This window comes from Podarcis vaucheri (assembly GCF_965113315.1).
Source record: "Podarcis vaucheri genome assembly, chromosome: 2".
Lineage (NCBI taxonomy): Eukaryota > Metazoa > Chordata > Lepidosauria > Squamata > Lacertidae > Podarcis > Podarcis vaucheri.
The window spans coordinates 28,192,515-28,212,424 of NC_138760.1; the positions used below are offsets into that span (position 1 = coordinate 28,192,515).

General features: G+C 44.8%; 1 long non-coding RNA gene across 2 annotated transcripts; it reads right to left on the reverse strand.

The window, feature by feature from the left end:
* Window positions 1-10,514: 10,514 nt before the first annotated feature.
* Window positions 10,515-16,918, reverse strand: LOC309526356. Of its 2 annotated transcripts, none has more exons than XR_014216731.1 (3): window positions 15,616-16,918; window positions 11,768-11,848; window positions 10,515-10,882 (listed from the first exon to the last, which is right to left on the reverse strand). It is a non-coding gene; the product is annotated as an uncharacterized lncRNA (long non-coding RNA). The 2 variants fall into 2 exon arrangements; XR_014216732.1 differs by having other exon boundaries at window positions 15,607-16,918.
* Between the last annotated feature and the right edge of the window lie 2,992 nt (window positions 16,919-19,910).

The window sequence follows — 19,910 nt, forward strand, 5'->3', positions numbered from 1 at the left end:
CTTCCTGATATAGGGCTGCCTTCAGATGTCTTATAAAGCTTGTATAGTTACGCCTTGGCTCTGGGGTCACATAACTCCAGTGCTTTTTTCTGGGGGTACACAGAACCCTAAACATTTTGTGAATATAAGATTGGCCTCACTGAGGGGCAGTATTTCAATATGAGTAGGAAAATGAGAGTACCCCCTCTTTTTTTAGAAAAAAAGCATGGCATAACTCCATACCCTCCAACATTTCTCTGGTGAAAATAGGGACATCCTAAGGGGAAGCGGGGTGTTCCAGGATCAAATCAGAAACTGGGACGGCTTCTGTAAATCCAGGACTGTCACTGGAAAATAGGGAAACTTGGAGGGTCTGCATTTGTTGTTATTCTGAAGAAGAAGAAGAAGAAGAAGAAGAAGAAGAAGAAGAAGAAGAAGAAGAAGAGGATGAGGAGGAGGAGGAAGAAGAAGAAGGTGATAAAACCACCAGATCGTATCTCACTTGTCCCCCACCTCCCAGGCCCCCAGTGGCTGCAGAGGGAGAAATACTGATGAAATGGCGGCTCTGCAACTTGGAAGATGCAATTAACTCCTGGTGCTTGCTTCACGTTATCATGTGCTGACAGAGCCACAAGCAGAATCCGTGCCCCATCCAGATACAGAACTGGAAGTTTTATGTGTTTTGCCAACAAGGATTAAAGAGCAAAGGCAACAAGACTTGTCATGCTAATAATAAGCACTTGAGGGAAACCGTTGATGTGTCTGCAAAGAGCAAAGTCAGAGAGAAGGGTGTGTGGAAGGGGGTGGTGGTGGAGAGAGGAAACTGGCTCAAAAACAATCGAGAATTTACTTTTCATTCTCCTCCCAGACACTATCCAAAACACACTCTGTGCCTGCTTTTATAAAAACAGATGCAGAGAAAGGAAACATGAAATGCCTTCTCGGTGAGGGGGGTGGGGGTGGGATGGCAAGGAAATATATTGAAAAATATGCAGATAGCCACAGCTCTATTCATGTTTCTTTAAAAAAAAATTAAACGGAGGTGGATTAAACAAACAAGCATGAATCTTTGCACCAGAATCCTTGTTGCAAAGCCAGGCGCTGCTGGGGCTTTTGGCTTCTTACACTGTTTCTATTGTGAAGGTGGGAGCCCTGCAGAATGGCATCACTGCCGTCCAAATTGGGCACCATTGCTAAAAGCAGGTTGCCTCTCAAAGCCAAGAGAAACCAAACACTTTGATTGAAAAAATATTTCTGTGTGCAGAGGCTCTGGATCCAATAACCCCAGAGGCCAATTCTTAGGTGTTTTTAGTGAAGCGGTAAAATAATCCCCGACTTAGAGCTGCTCTGTTCAGTACTCCACACACACACACCCTCTCTCTCTCTCGCACACACACACATACACCCAACAGTTTGTCCTCCTTGTCACCAGCATAATAGGAATATGAGGTACAGCAGCCTACAGCAGAAATGCCAGGCAATCAAAAGGTAAAGGACCCCTGACAGTTAAGTCCAGTCGTGAACGACTCTGGGGTTGTGGTGCTCATCTCGCTCTTCAGGCTGAAGGAGCTGGTGTTTGTCCACAGACAGTTTTTCTGGGTCATGACTAAGCCACTTCTAGCTAAACGGAACACTGACACCAGAGCAACACACAGAAACGCCATTTACCTTCCCGCTGGACTGGTACCTATTTATCTATTTGCACTTTGACATGCTTTCGAACTGCTAGGTTGGCAGGAGCAGGGACCGAGCAACAGGAGCTCACCCCGTTGCGGGGATTCGAACCACCAACCTTTTGATTGGCAAGCCCAAGGCTCAGTGGTTTAGACCACAGCACCACCAGCATCCCTGCAAAGCAATCAAACAGGTTTTAATTTGTTCCCATGTCGACAGAGAAGTATCACTGTCCCAACAATAGTTTCACAAACTCCCCCTTTAGCACAGCTCAGAATCAAATCAGTTATTTCACCCCCAATTTGTGACCCAGGCATATCATTCAAGCAACAGCTATTAGACAGAGAGAGAAAAACCAAGCAGAACTTTTCTTTTGCTATGATGATAGCTCCTTTTTCATTGCCTAATGCAGGGTTTCCCAAACTTGGGTCTCCCACTGTTTTCAAACTACAATTCCCATCATCCCTGACCTCTGCTCCTGCTAGCTAGGGATGATGGGAGTTGTAGTGTGAGCCATGGACATGTTCGTGTGGGCCACACCAAAGAGGCAGAATGGCAGTGGAGGAGTCTGAAGTGGAGAAATGGCTATTGGTAAGTGACTGTTGGCCCACTCCCCCACTCCAGCTTTCCCCTCTGAAAAGACCTCCCCCTAAGTGTTAGATAGATAGATGATAGATAGATAGAGATTTTCTATAAGTAACAAGAGTACATTCAGTGTCTCTATTTTCAAATTACAGTCTTTTATGCAGGTCAATAACAGTCAATCTGAGACGTTTTTCTTGCAAGCAATGTGTGGTTGAGGCAGTGGCGTACCATGCATTGCTAGTGCCCAGGGCCACGGGAGGGAAACAGACAGAGTATGCATGTGCATCCAACTTACTAAGGGCATTTGCATCACCCAGGAGATTGCAGCCACAGAGATAAAAGAAGAATTGTTCCATCATTTGGAGAAGTCACTTCCTGGTTTACATGGAGAAGCTGTTTTCAATGGAGCCCAGTGGCAGAAGCACACAGCTATACTGAGGCAGCACCAAGTCTAGAAAGGAAGGTTAAGACTAAGATATATGAAGGCAAACATCAACACCTTTTTCCCTAGTTAAATTCCACACCAGGCAATAATTCCTAATTCTGATTATAATAATTCTGATGTGATCATTTACCCCATGGGTATGCAAACTAAGGCCTGGGGCCGGATCCGGCCCAATCGCCTTCTAAACCTGGCCCGTGGATGGTCCGAGAATCAGCGTGTTTTTACAGGAGTAGAATGTGTCCTTTTATTTAAAATGCATCTCTGGGTTATTTGTGAGGCATAGGAATTCGTTCATTATTTTTTTCCAAAATATAGTCTGGCCCCTTACAAGGTCTGAGGGACAGTGGTCTGGCCCCATGCTGAAAAAGTTTGCTGACCCCTGATTACCCTAACTAAGATCTTGGGGTGTACAATAATTACTCCCCTGCCATGCACTTTTCATTGTGGAAGGTCCACAGAAGACAACCTACATAGTTCTTCTAGGACAAGGATGGTTTACCTGTTGCCCTCCTGATGTTGAACTCCAACTCCCATCAATTCCAGCCGTGTGGTCAAAAGTCAGGGACAATGGCAATTGTGGTGCAGCGACATCTGAAAGGCTAAATGTTGGTCAGCCCTGTTCTAAGTGTAATTTGCACAGTAATAAACAATGCCCCCAGTTTTCAGCCACTTACTATTTACACTTATCTATTAATTTCACCCAACATAGTTTACAAAGTGGTCCCCCCTTGAAAAGGAACAGAATTAGGTTCTTTGCTGTAGGAGGTAGCACCTGGCAATCTAGAGTTAATTGAACTTCTGGAACAGAAGGAGATGCTAAGAGAGGAATAGGACTCTTTCTTTGGATCAGGGATGGGGAACAAGTGCCCCCACGCTGATGTTTCCATACTGCAAGTCCCATAATCTCAGACCATTGATCGAGCTTGCTAGGTCTGATGGCCAATGGAGTCCAATAGAATCTGGAGTGCCAAAGATTCCCCATATTGCAAAATGAATATAAGAGCAGCACAAAGGCAGGGCAGATGATCACATTTTCTGCTGAAGATTTTGCAGAAGCAAGACCCCTGTGAGTTTGATTGACAAAAGGCTGGTATATTTTCTGCCTTTGTGCAGCTGGCGCTTTCAGCAGACCTTATAACTGACCTTCAACCTGAGATCCAAACAAAGGGCCGTCCTCCTGTCCTTTTTGTGACTGAAGCCTTTGAAAGCCTCTAACTTCCTGGCACTTGAAAGACTTTCCAACAGGGAAGGTAGGGATGGAGCTTCTGCAAAGACTTCTATCAATGGGGAGGCCCCATCTTCAAAGCTTTTGTTCTACAGGGTGCTGGCATCCCTTCTGAGAGTTGCTAGTGCTGGAGGGGATTCCTTCTTGAAAATCCTTCAGATCACAGAGGGGGGAGTCCCGCTTTGAAGATTCTCACCAGAGTGGGGCCAAACCTCCTATTTTGCATTGCCTTTCAAAAGTATGGCGTGGGGGGTGGGAAGAGAAGAAGGGAGAGGACTGGGTGGATTCGCTCTTTGCAAGGTATCTGGTTGTGCCAACCTGCGCTCAAAGCAACAACAAGGCAACGTGTTCCTTGCCGAAGTCCCATGCCGCAAGTGGTGCATATGTTCAATTAACAGAGTTATGCCACCAGCAATTTAGATAGGCGTGTTAAGGATGAACCGAGGTCAAGCGTGTTTCAAATGGTATGTTTGCTCCATCAAGCCATGGCATGCTGCAGCAAGTGAGAATGCTTCCAGCAAGGAGTCTGCATTTTTCAAATGAAGTAATAAACAGCTCTTGTTATTAGTGGGATAATATTAGGTATTCCCTTCCCCCTGCAACACACACCAGGCTTTTGAGCTGCTTTAGGTGGTGGTGGTGACACATCATTAGGGCATTGTAGATGAGAAGTGAATCAGCGTCCTTGCTTTCTTTTTCTCCACTTCAAACGTGCATTAGCTGCGTGGCATGGTGGTAAAACGCACCAGCGGCTGGTCTATGCTTTCAAGAAGCATCATATGGCTTCCTCTGCCTCTTCAGCTTGAAGTGAGGAGAACTGCAAAGCCGAGCTGGCAAAAGTCTTCCCTGATCAAAGAAATCTAGGATACCAGTCAGAAGGAGGGCTCAGGAGTACAGCTCGTTCCTTGTTCGGTTTCTGGCTTTTGCAAACTCTCAGGGATCAGGACTAGGAGGGAATCTGTGCCTGAGACCTTGGAGAGCTATTGCCACACCAGTCAAGAGATGAGAGGCAGCTTTCTATGAAAACTAATCTCATTCCATCCCTGATGTGCTCCTTTTTGACACGGGCAAACAAATCACAAAATTGCTTTCACCCACCTGGCAGAGTCTGGGAATAACTATTCTGTGGTTGAATGTACCACTCAAGATAGGTGAGTTCTGCTGTGCTTCCTGGACCTTCTGTGACTTCAAGGACAATTCCTCACGGGATGCACTGAAAGGACTGCGGTGTCTATGTGGACAATCCACAGCAGAAACCTTGGGAACATGTAGCATTACAGGGTAGTTACAGGTATAGACAAATCTGTAATGGACTGGTTTGTTTTGGAGGAACAAAAGGAATCGGGAAGGCAAAGATATATCGGTCTTTTTGCTGACAAAACAGACCTATTATAGGATCATATTTGCTCTAGCTAGTTTTCTAGTTGCATTTTTGCCTGTTAAAAACAAATGGGTGGATTCCATACGATGGGCTGCCAGCATGATTTACAACTGGAGGAGGGAACCTCAGCCAGCTGAGACCCTTCAGTCCTCTCTATGCAGCCCCTGCTCAGCACACCCCTTCTCCTTGGGCCACACCCCTCACCAGCCCTACTTTCCACCCTTTGGGGTGTTTGTGATTGGCTGGAATGTGTCCCTGTACTCCCACAATGCCTCTTGCTTGTCTGGGTGGAGGCTAGTGTGCGAGTCCGAGTAGAAACTAGCCTCCTGTATGAAGGTAAAATTTGCACTCATTGCTCCAAACACACCACATGCCAAACACGCCATGCAATGCGGCCCCTGCAAGATTGTCTGAAAGGGAATGTGGCCCTCAGGCTGGAATAGGGCTCCCCTCTCCTGATTTGGAACTATTAAAGAGGATTTTAAAATGCCAGATAGTGGCGGACCAATAGTGTAGGGTCTGTTCTGTTGCTGAAGCATTGGATTACCGTATTTTTCGCTCTATAAGATGCACCCGACCATAAGACGCACTTAGTTTTTAGAGGAGGAAAACAAGAAAAAAATATTCTGAATCAAATGTTGTTGAAGAGGCTTTGTGTGGCTATCCCCGAAGCCAGAACAGCAAGAGGGATTGCTGTGCACACACATTTCCCCTTACTTTTTAGGAGGGGAAACGTGCGTCTTATAGAGTGAAAAATACAGTAAATTTTTAAAGAGGAGAGGGGAAGATCCTGTTTTAATATAATTTTTTTTACTTGTTTTTTTTTAAAACATATCGTTTTCAACAGTAATTAAACATACTTTTACATCTTATTCAAATTTTTGACTCCCATCAATCCTGTCTGAAAATTTTCCAATCTAATCTCTCAGTATGCATTTCTTAGGGGAAGATCCTGTTTTAGTCGTTTTTGAATTGAGCGTTATAGTATTTTATCACTGTAAAATATATTGGGTTTTGCCATGATGTTTTTGCTTCATTTTTAATTAGAAACATTAATAGCTTGCTCGTCGTTTAAAAAACAAATCCCAGAGCAAGTTAAAATTAACAGCACCAGCTCAATAAGACAACCAGTATTACTTAAAAACTCAACTCTGATACGGCATGAACCAGATCAGCACATCTGTGGACATAGGTCCATCACCCCTACCCAAATTGCCATTAGCCTGAAGCCTGGGTGATTAGATATGGTGCCAAAAAGCCATCGGCACCAGCCAGATCTGTAAGGGGTGGGCACTCCATTGTTAGGGTGTCAGGTCTGTGAATATTGTGAGCGGCCTCATAATGTACACCTGGCAGGTACAGCTCTATTAAGGTGATGTTCCCAGCCGCTCCTGATATCCAGGCAGGTGTATATAGGAGCTATCCAGGTCTTAACCCTGGATATTTATCTTAATAGGCTGAGTTTTAATTATACCCTGAACAGGGTATAATTATTGCATTATTGAATGACTGGCAATGGACTTGGACCAAGCGCTAAGGATTTGGAAGGTTCTTGCATAGTTCACAGTTCAAACTTAAGTGCATCACTTGAAAGTCCAAAAGAAAAAGTTCAGGAATGAGCAACACTACAGTTGGTTTAAATTTCCCCCAAGAGGGTATGGGGTGTGTATGTGTGTGATTATGTGAGATGAAAAGCTATCTTAATCATGTAAACAGGCTTCTGAGTTTTGCATACTTAATGCACATCGGCCTCTATGAGTTAATTTACACATTCTGGAGAAAAGCCCGTATGGTTCAGACCACAAAATGCAATGCAGGACTGAAGGCTCTCGCCAAAACTAAGGTTAAAGTCCAGGAATAGATTTCACGGGGAGGAGAAATGTTCCAGGTTAGCCTTCTCTTGAGTGACTTTTTCTGTGTTCGTGGAGGTGTTCTGAATTGTGTGTTCAAATAGGCAGGGCTTACATTCTGAAATGGTGTTATACTGTGCCCTGTTCCTGCCTAGGTCATAGCTCCTCCCTGAGGACAGTAAAATTTTGGAGGGCCACTAAAATTTAGAGTAGGCTCAGCAATAGTGTTCCTTCTTTCCACCTCATGTTGGACCTTGTGTTCCTGGGTGTTTTTCTTTTAATTCTTTTAATTGAAGGATTTTCATAGACAACAAGGGTACATACAACTTCTCCATTCTAAGCTCATTGAGTCCTTTCTACAGATCAGCTACATTCGGTGTGAGATGCTGCTGTCATCGACTTTGTGAGGTACTTTAGGGTGATGTACAGGATGAGCCTATCAGCCGGAAAATCCCCCAGAGCCACCTGGAAACCTATTGGGTCCATCAGCCTCCAAGAGTGCACCATCCCAATAGGTTCCCCCTCCTCTGCAGAGGGGAAAGGGTCCTGAAAATCTAGATCTCAACAGGAAATGATCTGACCATGACATGGGACTGGTGTCAATATCCCCCACTTTCAGATCACCCTCTCCCTGCCCAGTTGAGAAAACAAGGTCCAGAGTCTGGCCTGCTACATGCATTGGGCTGGTGACATCTTAGGACAGCCCCATGGTCATCATAAGATCCCTTATTTCATCAGTGGAAGTTCTACCCATGGCACAGCAACCTAAAGTGTGGTGTCTCCAAAATGGGCATTTTCTACCATTGCCCCTGCACTGTGGAAAGCCCTTCCCTCTGTCTTATTTGAAGCATTGTCTATTTTAGTTGCTTCCGATGTCTTGTGAAGACATAACTTTCTGCCCAGATTTTCCCTGCCCCATAAGATCACACCATTGTTTCTGAATTCCTCTTTTTATCTGTTCCTCTTTCCATCTGTTTTTATAATGTTATTTTACTTTCATTTGTGTGTGTGGTTTTATTGTCTTGGTGTTGTTTTTTGTATACTGTTTAGAGGTTTAAAAAAAATCAAGCTTTTCAGAAATCGTTTTGAATAAAAGTTCAATGGGACTTACTCTCAGGTGGGTGCACATAGGTTTGCCGCCTTAGTGAAGTTGGTACCACAAGATGGGACAAAGGCCACTGGCTTACAGTACAATATTTCGCATATTTATTCAGAAGGAAATCCCACTGTGTTCTATGTGCCTTGCTTCCAAGTAAGCGTACAGAGGAGGGCAGCCTCAGATGGCTTTTTTAAAAAAAGGATTAGTCAAACTCATGAAAAATAGCTTCCAAGAAAGCACACTGTAAGATGTAGGATTGGCACAAAGGATGGTAACTGGAATACTTTATTTTTTACACACCTAAGCAAACATTACATACCCTCCAACAACATTTCTCCAAAGAAAATAGGGACATCCTATTATACACGAGAAGGAGACCATTAGAAACCTCACGTTGCTGCCTCAGGGCCTGGTCTCTAAAGCCTCTGTGTACTGAAACATACAGTCGTACTTTGGTTCTCAAACAGAATGCGTTTCAGGAGTCCGTTTGACTCCCGGAAACATTCAAAAACCAAGATGTGGCTTCTGATTATTGGAAGCTGCAGAAGCTGTGCCCGATATTCGGCTTCTGAAAATCGTTTGAAAACCGGAACACTCACTTCCAGGTTTCAATCGATCGGGAGCCGATTTGTTCGGGAGCCAAGGCGTTTGAGATCCGAGGTATGCCTATACAGTGGTACCTTGGGTTAAGTATTTAATTCGTTCTGGAGGTCTGTTCTTAACCTGAAACTGTTCTTAACCTGAAGCACCACTTTAGCTAATGGGGGCCTCCTGCTGCCGCTGCGCTGCCGCTGCATGATTTCTGTTCTCATCCTGAAGCAAAGTTCTTAACCCGAGGTACTATTTCTGGGTTAGTGGAGTCTGTAACCTGAAGCGTATGTAACCTGAAGTGTATGTAACCCGAGGTACCACTGTACGTGAAACAAGGACTGAACTGAAATACTACAGTTTACACCAGGAGATGCAGTGGGAAAAGGCATCCCTTTGTGTGATTCTTGGAGACACCTGGTTGGCCACTGTGGGAAACAGGACTGGAGCGACCATTGGTCTGATGTGGCAGAGCTCTTCTTATGACCCTGACCTTAAAAGACAATGGCAAAACAAGCTGCCCTTTTGTTGGAGGCCTGGCTGCTAGGTATTATCCATACGACACAAGTCATCATGCCTTTTCAGCTGCCTCCTGGTCACGCACCTGCTCCTCAAAGCCCCACAGCACAGGAGTCCTGTGTGTGTGTGTGTGTGTGTGTGTGTGTGTGTGTGTGTGTGTGCGTGCTCCACAGTCAAAGTGAAAACGCAAAGCCTGAGAGAAAGTGCAGGTCTGTTGTTCCTTTGTTCAAACACCGGTCATTTGTTGACTCAGGTGGCCATTGCGGCGGACGGCATTAGGACGAGGCAGGCATTGTCGCTCCGAACAAGTGTCCCTCCAAATAACTGCTGCTCTGGGTTTTTGATACCTGGAGTGAGGATGCACATGCCAGGGAAGAATGTATCAAAAACATGCCGCTGACTCAACATCAGAGGGAACCTCAAAGGGAGAATGAACTAGAACAAAGAACAAAAACATTACAGAAGTGCCACACTGGATGAGGAAAAGGGAGGAGGGGGGAAGCACACAAAAACACACCACCCCTCTGTACTAACAACAGGAACAAGGTCAGCCATAAAAACCAGAAGAAAAGAGGGAAGTCTCCAGAAAGCATAACAAACGAACCACACAAAACATGCCAGCCATATTCCTATTGATCCCCCTCCACACACAATATAAGCTCCCATTACAAGGTTTTGTTTTGGTTCTGGAGAAAGAAAACGCAAAGGGGACGAGTTCTAAGAAGGGAGCTTAGGGACAGTGTGGTCGTGGGTGGCATGGGCAAAAGATTCCTGCCTTGCAGGGGGTTGGGCAAGGCGGTCCCTTCAAACTCCACAATTCTATGGGATGGCATCAGAAGAAATAAAAACCAAAAAGAAGAGAACAGATATACAAGATGGGGAGCTCAATGAGGTGCTACCACTAAGTCAGTGTCCGCTCTAGGATCTTCAGAGCCCTTGGGCAAGGGGCTCAACTGCCCCCCTTGTCAGTGGGACCCAACTGAGCACTCTTCTAAGTGTTGGTGTTGACCTTTAAAGCCCTAAATGGCCTCAGCCCAGTATACCTGAAGGAGCGTCTCCACCCTCACCATTCAGCCCGGACCCTGCAGTCCAGCTCCGAGGGCCTTCTGGTGGTTCCCTCACCGTGAGAAGCAAAGTTACAGGGAACCAGGCAGAGGATCCTTCTCGGTAGTGGTGCCTGCCCTGTGGAACACCCTCCCATCAGATGTCAAGGAAATAAACAGCTATCTGACTTTTAGAAGACATCTGAAGGCAGCCCTGTTTAGGGAAGTTTTTAATGTTTGATGTTTTATTGTTTTTTAAATATTTTGTTGGAAGCCACCCAGAGTGGCTGGGGAAACCCAGTCGGATGGGCACGGTATAAATAATAAGTTGTTGTTGTTGTTGTTGTTGTTGTTGTTGTTGTTGTTGTTTCCAGGCCAACCCTGGTCACCAGTGCTGCCTCTAGTTCTTGAAGAGACCATCACCTCAGGAGATAAATCAACTGGGAGACTTTCTACTCTTCTCTCTCTCTTCACCCTTTCTCACCTTCCCTTTCCTGAAAGGAAGACAAAAGAGAAGAAGCCTAGGTCAGGGGACTCGGATTTCTTTCTTTCTTTCTTTCTTTCTTTCTTTCTTTCTTTCTTTCTTTCTTTCTTTCTTTCTTTCTTTCTCTCTCTCTCTTATTTATTTAAATTATTTTATTATACAGTCTAAAATATTGTTCATGGTGATAAAGCCCCTGATTGGGAGAGAAAGTTCAGCTGCTCCTGGAAGTAAAAAGGTCTGCAATCCAACTTCTGCGAGGGAAGCGAAAATTGTCTCCTTGGCTGGGATCAAAATCTCACATAACAGGAGGCTGAGGGCCTGGAAGAGGGGCCAGGAAATAGGGGAGATAAAGGACAAGGATCCCAAAGGCAAGAGTGGTGGTGGTGAGGTCAGGTTGAAGGAAGGGTGAAGAGTTAAGAGACATTGGTATGCCACATGTTCCTGTCACAAAATTATATTCTGGAACTGGGTCTATCATTGTTTTTATAGGCAGCATTTGATTTAAGGTTGAGGCTACTCCGGTAACATGTGCAAGAGACCAAAATATGGCAAAGCACCTCCATCTGCATAGCCTTTGCGTGAAGCAAAGCTTTGTTGTGTTCCGTCAGATTCCTCTCCAAGAGAAGGGGAGTCATCTGCCCCCACGCCAGAAGTATTTGTTTACAGGATCGGGCCCCGCCATTTCATTTTAAAGCAGGCCCCCTTCCTTTATTTATTCCTTTATTTATCTCAGCCCCCTTGCCTGTGAAGTTATGCTTGTTAGTGAAAGGTGAAAGGCTTTTTTGATATCTAAAGCCAATGTTACAATGAGCTTTTCTCCCCATGAGAGCACCTGGTTCTCATGTTTAATGAGTAAACACAGGAAAACAGAGACTTGAAGGCTGATTGTTCTCACCATCATTACTTCTGAACCCGACATTAAAGAGAAGTAAAAGACAACGGCACAGCAGTTCTTTGTTTTTTTCCACCACACTTCCTTAAACAAAACAAAACAAAACAAAATCTGTAATGAGACGCATTTGAAGTCTTACTTGGGGGACAATCTTCTAGATTATAATTGATAATTTTTTCCAAAGCAGTAATTTTTTTTGGAGGGGAGGGTACAGATTGTGTAATAATAATTACTTGTTTCTTTTGAGGGGATAAATAAAATATGAATAATGTAATTACTCCCTAACAAAATGTGGAGAGCTGGTTCCCCACTGCTCCATCGACTGCAGCGAGCAAAGAGACAGGATTTCAGGAGCCGATTTCCAAGTGGAGGATGACATGCAACAATTCCTCCCCACTTACACGTGCCACATTTTGCCGGCAGAAGCATCCGCATTAAAGGAAGAGATTCTTTATTTATGCAAACTCCCTCCTCCCCAATTAATTCTTCTTAAAAAGAAACAAATTGCCAGTCACATAAGTTACAGTAGTGACGAGCAGAGAGAAGAGTCATTTGGGGGAGGGGAAAAAAAGATTATTATACAAATTCTGGGGAGAGACGTCTTCCAACCAACTGATGTTTTACTGGCTGACCAGTGAAACTATTGTTCAGCCAGTATTGGGGTATGAAGATAAGTAGAGCCTGCTGGATCAGGCCAATGGGCCATCAGATGAATCGTTCTGCTCCCCAAATCCAGATTTGGCTCTGCTCTGCTTATAAGCTGCTATTTCCGTTGTCGGAACATTGGACACTGGCCGATACTGAGGCAGCCCTGAGGACCATCTAGCTACCGATTGTCTACACCAGGGTTTCCCAAACTTGAGCCTCCAGCTGTTTTCAGACTGCAGTTCCCATCATCCCTGACCACTGGTCCTGCTAGCTATGGATGATGGGAGTTGTAGTCCGAAAACCACAAGCCACCCAAGTTTGGGAAACCCTGGTCTACACTGAGTGGCAGCGCCTTCTGCAGGGTTTCAGGCAGGGTTCTCTCCCAGCCCTAGGGATTGAAACTGAGTCATTCTGCATGCAATGCATATGCCCCACTACAGAGCCACCTTCCTTGCCGTTGGCATTGCCCCCAACCTACTGGCTGAGCTCAGGCTTTGGGTCTGAAATACCAAGTTCTTTTCTTGCTCCGCCTGCCTCCATCCTGCCCCTGCTATTGAAGGCCTTCTCCATGTTAGAGGAATGTACATCCAGATAGACCGTGCAATTGTTTGTGGAAGATATTTTAATGCCCACCTGATTTAGGTATTGCCCACTTTCCGTTCCTCTACGCACAGTGGAGAAGATCCCTCCTTCTGACTCACTAGGTAGGTCTTCCCTACCTCCAACACCTCTAGAAAGATGTGTAACATCCAGCACATTAAGGGAATGTAGAGGCATATTGTATCTTGCAGGTTCCCTTGCTGCAAGAAGCCAAGTTACAGGGAACCAGGCAGAGGGTCTTCTCAGTAGTGGCACCCGCCCTGTGGAACGCCCTCCCATCAGATGTCAAAGAGAAAAACAACTACCAGACTTTTAGAAGACATCTGAAGGCAACCCTATTTAGGGAAGCTTTTAATGTTTAACAGACCATTGTATTTTACTATTTTGTTGGAAACCCAGGCAGATGGGCAGGATATAAATAATAAATTATTATTATTATTATTATTATTATTATTATTATGAAATCTAAATGCCTATTTCCTCTCATTCATCATTTAGCTGATGCCACACTCACAATCAGAAGGAACTTTGAGGTTGCAGGATCTGTTTCCCATCTCCAGTGGATAATGAAGTGGACAGTTTATACATACTTCCCATGTATGCAATCCAGATATGATTATGATGATGATAGCAACAACAACAACAATAAAAATTATTTATTCCCCGCCCTCCCCAGCCAAGACCGGGCTCAGGGCGGCTAACACCAGATATAAAAACAATTGATTGAACTACAACTTAAAAAACAATATTAAAATACAACATTAAAATGCAGCCTCCTTTCAGTAGAAACTCAAATCAAAAACTTTATTGGGGATGAAAACGTCATCATTTCCTATACATACATTTGCGTTCTCTCTCCCTTATAGGTCTTGTTCAAATGTAATAATCTTGGGCTGCAATCCTGTGCACACATGTCTGGAAATAAGTTCTACTGCACTCAGTGGGACTTACTTTTGAATTAGTATGTACAGGATTGCATTGTCAGTCTAATAAATTGTGGTTTATTAGACCAAGAATGAATGTTGGGCCCATATATACTCCCTTCTTCCCTTCCTTCTCTCTCATGCCATAAAGAACACCGGGGTTTGTTAAAACACAGCTGAACCAAGAAACAGTGGTTTAACCAGCATCTAATCCTGGTTATTTATATAAAAATTTTTTATAAATAATGTTAGATGTGCCAAAACAGGAGAGATGTGACAATGGAGTGTGTGGCCAGAGGGCATATTTTCTTTCCAATGATTCAAGATGCAACTGCACTTTGATTACTGGTTGCAACACAAAAAAAGATGAAAATATGCCCCCCAAAAGCAAATAAAATGATAACAAGACTGGAGTGACTCAGTTTAGAGAGAAGGTGAATAAAGAGGTGCGTGATAGAAGTGTTTAAAAACATACTACTAGAACCCATCTGACGAAACTGAATGTTGGAACAGTCAGACAGACTTCTTCACATAGTTAAACTATGGGATTTGTTACCATAAAATGCCATTATGCTTGCTAGCTTAGATGGCTTCCCAGAGGGATTAAAGAAATCCATGGTGAAGAAGGCTATTGGAGAAACATGGGGGGAAGAGTGCTATCGTCCTCATGCCTCCATGGGCATCTGGTTGGACACTGCAGGAACAAAATGCTGCCCTCGATAAGCCTCTGGTCTGATCCAGCAGAATTCTTATCATGTTCTAAAGAGAATTCCCTTTAGCTAGTTCACATAGATTCACTCCATGAACATTCAAATATGCCTTCTAGAGTATTTCACTCAGGATGATAAGTTGTTGTTGTTTAAAAAACCACATTCCTAGGAACAGCAGCATAAAAATGTGAAGACTTTAGAAGACTTCCAGCCACTTTTCCCTTCCCTTAATTTTGTAAACTTTCTTTATCAATACTTAATGGCGTTTTGATATTTGCTGTTTGGTAAAGGCTATTCTTTAAAAACCACAACTGCAATGTCAAATTTTCATGTGCAAAGGAGACCCTCAGTGGCTTTGTTTATTTTCATCTTCAAAATATGGGGGGTGGGGGGCAGGTAGGGATCAAAATGAAACAGAATAGACTTCTTCTAACTGTTACGCAAAATGCATTTAGCATGGTCATTGATCAGCTCTTTTGCTTCTTCATGGGGCATCTCTACATTTTAGCTTTTCCAATAACAGTTAGGCATTGTGTGCTTTGTTTTGTCGAGACTCTCCAGAGGGTCTTCTGCTCTCTCTGAATTTTCTTTAATGGTCATGATCAAAATGCAAAATATACACAGCATAGGCTGCCCACACTTTGCAACCTGTGCACCTAGCCGTTCTGACTGTGCCAACCATGTGCTTGAGGGGAATGGGGTCCTGAAAACAATATATCCCCACCACACACACACAACTGAGGGGAGGAGGAAAACTTTTACCCAGAATTGATTCTGCCACAACTAACAGTGGACAGTACTTGCTAGACAAGCAATCTGTTTGGGAAAAGTCAATAGCATCCACCTGGCATATACTCCTTAGAAAACTGACAAAGAAATAGCAAGCATATCATAGTACAGGGGAGCAGCCCATGGCCTGGCCTCTGCAGCCATTTTTATTGGTCTGTCACCCTCCTCTCACATTTGGCACCTGTATTTGAAGGTGCTGCTTCTTTTTCTGTCAAAACACCACCAGTAGAAGGTTTTCGAGGAAACATGGAGGATCATTGAGCCACTCTAGATCCTTCTAACAATGTACCCTTTACTGATTTTTAAGATGTGGCCGCCATCTTGTGTTATACCATGCCACAACAGCAGCCATTTTGTTTTTTGCCAGGTCCAGGTGGCAGCCATTTTGTGACTGGCACCCATAGCCCTTTTTCAAAACTTCCAAAGAGGTTGGCAATCCCTAACTTAATACCAGATCCGACACATGGCATTTGTACCAGCAAACCAAATCTATGCTTCCAGTATGCACTTACATTTTTTTTCTCCACAGTTACAAATGGGTCCGAAGCCATGAATAAAGTCACTAATGCCTAAGTTTATCAGTCCAGAAATTAAGGGAAGAATGAAGACTAGGAACAGGCCTCTAGAAGGGCAGGTGGATCACAAAAGAGTGTAGAGAACCTGTTAATTTGGGGGAGGAGGGTAGATGGGCATAGGAAAAACTCACAAGGAAGAACTTCTAGCAATTTACGTATTTCAAATTGATCCTCCTTTGCTCACATTTCTTTATAGATATGAAACGATACTGTAAATAAATAAAATATGTTATCTTTTTTTCATCCCTCTGCTGCCAATCATATGATAAAAGGAGCCATTATTTTACGACCCCTGTGGTTGTCTGTCTGTCTGTCACAATGAACTCAAGAACAACAGACATCTCTGTGTCGCTTCTAATTGGTGCACCTACTGCGTTGTCTTCTGAAGGATCCAGTGTTGATTTCTTGCAAATACTTCATTTTCCAACAGGTTGTTTCTGGGCTTGCAACAGAATGCAAGGGTGTCCTTCGGGACAGGATAGCCCAGTTCTGTCTTCTGGAATACTGTCTGCTGTGCTTTCCCCTCCAGGTTACCAATGGCAATGCCAGCATGGCTTGACATACCCGCCAATGTGGCCTCCGAGTTACACAGGGAACTGCAAACATTCAGCTGAACCAATCAGTTTAATCAGGGCAACAGGATTATCCGATTTTGCAATGTACAATGGTGGAAAAACTGAAGAGAATAGCTATTCCCCCTTGTCCATGGGTGATAGCCAGTGCTCTCTGTGTGTAAGCAGATTGGGCTTCCACTGGTGCAACGGGATGTTCCTCCCACCACCCACCTCAAAGCTCCCCACACTCTCTCAAAAAATCTCTGCTGGAGGGCTGGGGGGACCCTCTGGATCAGATCTGGAGGGAGCATTGGGGTCTGCAAAGACGAGGGATGGAAGGTGAGTCCCTGTTGCATGAGCAAAGGTCTGTAGGAATATGGACTCGGCAACATTAGTAAAGAAAAAGTGCTTTACGTGTGTTATAATACTGTGACACCAGATGGCGCAGTGGAGTCCCGTCTTTGGCCAATGTGATTTCCCTCTATGAAGTTGGCAATGTGTTTTCCCAAAATGCTTTTTTTGGTGTGTCTAGATCCACCCTAAATAAACCACAGGATTAGAGCATATAATCCAGTAAACAAAATGTTCCACCCAGCATTGATGGAGCATGCAGGCCAGGCCCCCTCAATATTTTTTTTTGGGGGGTGGCAGGACCCCCTTGAAACAAATATTGAGGGGGCAGAAGACACCTCAACCCCTAGAGTGGGCTCACCTCGTGCGTATATAACTTACTATATAACTTACTATTTACTATGATTTAGTCACCATTAAGGATCATGGCCACTGGTCCCATCACCTGCTGGCAAATAGAAGGGGAAGAAATGAAGGGAGGGAGAGATTTTACTTTCTTGGGCTCCATGATCACTGCAGATGGTGACAGCAATCATGAAATTAAAAGACGCCTGCTTCTTGGGAGAAAAGCAATGACAAACCTAGACAGCATCTTAAAAAGCAGAGACATAACCTTGCCAACAAAGGCTCGTATAGTTAAAGCTATGGTTTTCCCAGTAGTGATGTATGGACGTGAGAGCTGGACCATAAAGAAGGCTGATCGCCGAAGAATTGATGCTTTTGAATTATGGTGCTGGAGGAGACTCTTGAGAGTCCCATGGACTGCAAGAAGATCAAACCGATCCATTCTGAAGGAAATCAGCCCTGAGTGCTCACTCGAAGGACAGATCCTGAAGTTGAGGCTCCAATACTTTGGCCACCTCATGAGAAGAGAAGACTCCCTGGAAAAGACACTGGTGCTGGGAAAAATTGAGGGCACAAGGAGAAGGGGACAACAGAGGACGAGATGGTTGGACAGTGTTCTCGAAGCTGCGAACATGAGTTTGGCCAAACTGCAGGAGGCAGTGGAAGACAGGAGTGCCTGGTGTGCTCTGGTCCATGGGGTCACGAAGAGTCAGACACGACTAAATGACTAAACAACAACAACAAACAACAAAGGATATGGATCATTAGGTATAAGAACATAAGAGATATCCTGGTAGATCACCCTTCACCCTGGGTCCTTCACCCTGTTCGCACAGTGACCAAACAGGACCTACATACAACAGCACTCTCCCCATTCGGAGGCTGTCAGGGGCTGGACTGAGGAGGAATGGTGGGAGCCGCACCCCCCCTTCTCTTGAACCTTTCCAAGTGCAGGAGGACAGTATTGATTTAGAACAGTGGTTTGCAGAAGGGCATAGTCCAGAGGGGGGAAGCTGGGAAATACTGGGTGAAGAACAGCTAGAAGAGGAAACACCAGGAGAGAGGGAGGGAGGGAGGGAGGGAGGGAGGGAGAGAGAGAGAGAGAGAGAGAGAGAGAGAGAGAGAGAGAGCTGGCAGATGCAATGTCCTTGGACAGCATTCCTGACCCCCCTTCGCCTAAGACTAGACAGGCTTTGAGAGTGATAGAACAGAGAGCAAGCTCAGATTTCCCAATGCAGGAGTGATGTAGATTAATGGGGACGGAGGGGATGAACCTTTAGTGGGAGCAATGCCATTTCTAGAGAGATATGCATTCCTTTGTCTCTCGCTGTGATTGTTAAAGAAACTAACTGGTAAGAATGCTCCTTTCATTTGATCTGCTTATTTACTGCCACTGGGGGAGGGATCTGATCCTCCAAAGCCTGACAGAGCCATATTGCCCTCCCACTGTGGAGATTTGATGGTGGTGGCGGCGATGATGATTAGACTGGGGGATGGATAGATAGATAAAAATGTTCCGTGCAGGGAATGCTTCCACCCATTATAGCCATGGCACCCGGACATTCCACTGTCCATCTTTGTAGTTAAAAGACCTATAGGCATAAGCCATACAGTTGAGGACCCAAGGGTGATTTTCTCTTTGGGCTGATGGTCTGGCTGCAGAAGGCTGCAGATGAGATGCTGAACATTTCTCCACATGTTACTTCATCTCCAGCCAGTCACACAACTGGTGGGTTCCCCCCCTCTCTCATGCAGTTTTCCACATCTGTTTGAAGATATCTTTCCTCTGATCTGCTGCTGCTGCTTTGGAACTTTAACGGGCCAAGGCAACAGGGGCACATTCCCTTCCCCTTTTGCTTTCACGTCCTTAAGAGCACACCTCAGTGGTGTAGCGTGGGTTGTCAGCACCCAGGGCAAGGCAAGTAATTTGCGCCCCCTAACCCGTGGATTTTAGCAGGGGGCAGAGAGCTGCGAGTGCGAGCGCCCCCCCAGATATTGCGCCCAGTGCGGCCGGCCCCCCCTGCACCCCCACGCTACGCCACTGGCGCACCTCCCTCCCCACCAAAATAAAAAAAACATAAACAGGTCCCCTTTTCAAGGTGCATTAAAATATTCACAGCCTCTACCTCTTCAGTTTGGCTCAGTCCCAACCTTTCCAAGGGGTGGTTGTATTTTATAACATCTTAAAGACTGACCAAACCAGGTGTATTCCAGAGGTTGTTGGACTGCCCTCTGTTAAACTTATATTAATTACCCTGCCTTATCCTACAGAGCTCTTGTGAAAATAAAATACAGGATGCCCTGAATTCCTTGGAGGAATAGCAGGGGGAAACCACTGTATTAAATGTTTTAGATACCTACATTTCATAAAGAAAATGGAGGAACAGTACAGTGGTACCTCGGGTTAAGAACTTACGTAATTCGTTCTGGAGGTCCGTTTTTAACCTGAAACTGTTCTTCACCTGAGGTACCACTTTAGCTAATGCGGCCTCCCACTGCCGCCGCGTGATTTCTGTTCTCATCCTGAAGCAAAGTTCTTAACCTGAGGTACTACTTCTGGGATAGTGGAGTCTGTAACCTGAAGCGTCTGTAACCCGAGGTACCACTGTATATAACACAGGTGCCAATGGCATCCATTTATCTCCTGTCTC